This window comes from Trachurus japonicus, chromosome 6 (assembly GCF_045865225.1).
Source record: "Trachurus japonicus isolate A0001 chromosome 6, Traja_1.0".
Lineage (NCBI taxonomy): Eukaryota > Metazoa > Chordata > Actinopteri > Carangiformes > Carangidae > Trachurus > Trachurus japonicus.
Window position 1 is genome coordinate 2,037,806 of NC_140912.1, and position 1,281 is coordinate 2,039,086.

The window sequence follows — 1,281 nt, forward strand, 5'->3', positions numbered from 1 at the left end:
TTAGCAGTTCACATAATTCAAATGAAGCACACGGAGATCCCATCATCCATAAAGACTCCACTGTACAATGGAGCAATTAAAAACAAATGACGTGGTAAAAAGTTGTCATTTTTGACTAACTAAAATTTGAAAACATGCAACAGAGTTTTGGTGAACCACACACAGTTTAGAGGATTTTAAGGTTTCAAAAAATCAGCCAAAATGAGTAATGAAAACTGTAGCTACTCTCATATAGCTACATGTTTAAGGTCATAATTAAATTACTTGGCATTTGGCCCCAACCCTCCCCCCTTTGTTGTCTGTGATAGTCACATAAAAATAAAATCATGTAAAGTTTATCACAGTTATACACTTTTGTGTTGTCTTGGGTTTTGGAGGACTTTGGAAATGCAGCTGTTAAAATCTGTCTCTGACCACACTGAACAGTGGAGTGGGCCATAAACAACGTGCACATAGCCTACCAAAATTCAGATTTGTACTAAATGATCCAGATCTGCCTCGTGCTCCATATCTAGAATAAATCAGCTCGGTCCAAACCTGCTGACAAACAAACTCAATGACAGAAAACCATGAAAGTATAAAGATAAGAATACATGGTGACTCATCTCTTCTAATGCCCATTTTTCACTATGTGGGACAAAGTTTGGCTCCTGCCCAAATAAACTGACAGAAGTTCAATAGGCCTACAAATTTACACATAAAATTTACCCCACTTAAATAATCTTCTATATGTGTTGATAGATGAAGAATGTATTTGTAAAAAGAAGTTGTAGCCTACATCTACTCAATGAATGTCAGGACTTGAGCTTTTGTCCAGGCAACAACGAAGACATGGCCGGCGACCTCACTCTAGAGTGATTACTGAGGATAACCAGTAGATGGCAGCACCACATCACAACAATGACACAAGCTCTCATTCAGGGCTGGACTTCCTTCAAATACCTTCCCGTACATCCTGTCCTCCATCGTGGCTCGTTGGTCTAGGGGTATGATTCTCGCTTTGGGTGCGAGAGGTCCCGGGTTCAAATCCCGGACGAGCCCTCCTTTTTTAATGGTGTCACATTACTTCTGACAGGCTTCTCTGTGTGTTATCTTTGCCTTAGTACGTGGTTTCATACAACTACCACATTAATTACTGCTACAGATCTAATCAGGTACAGCTACTACAGAGCATGAGGGAAATCCACTGGAATAATCACCTATGTAATGTTAGTATTAGTAGTATGCAGTTGGCCTATTTAGTGTGCAGTATCACAGGCTAGAAGCTTATTTAAATGTTTT

At 39.6% G+C, this 1,281-nt stretch overlaps 1 non-coding gene across 1 annotated transcript; it reads left to right on the plus strand.

The window, feature by feature from the left end:
- The first annotated feature begins 969 nt into the window (after window positions 1-969).
- trnap-ugg (transfer RNA proline (anticodon UGG)) lies at window positions 970-1,041 on the plus strand. Its single transcript has one exon. It is a non-coding gene; the product is annotated as a tRNA-Pro (tRNA).
- The last annotated feature ends 240 nt before the right edge of the window (window positions 1,042-1,281 follow it).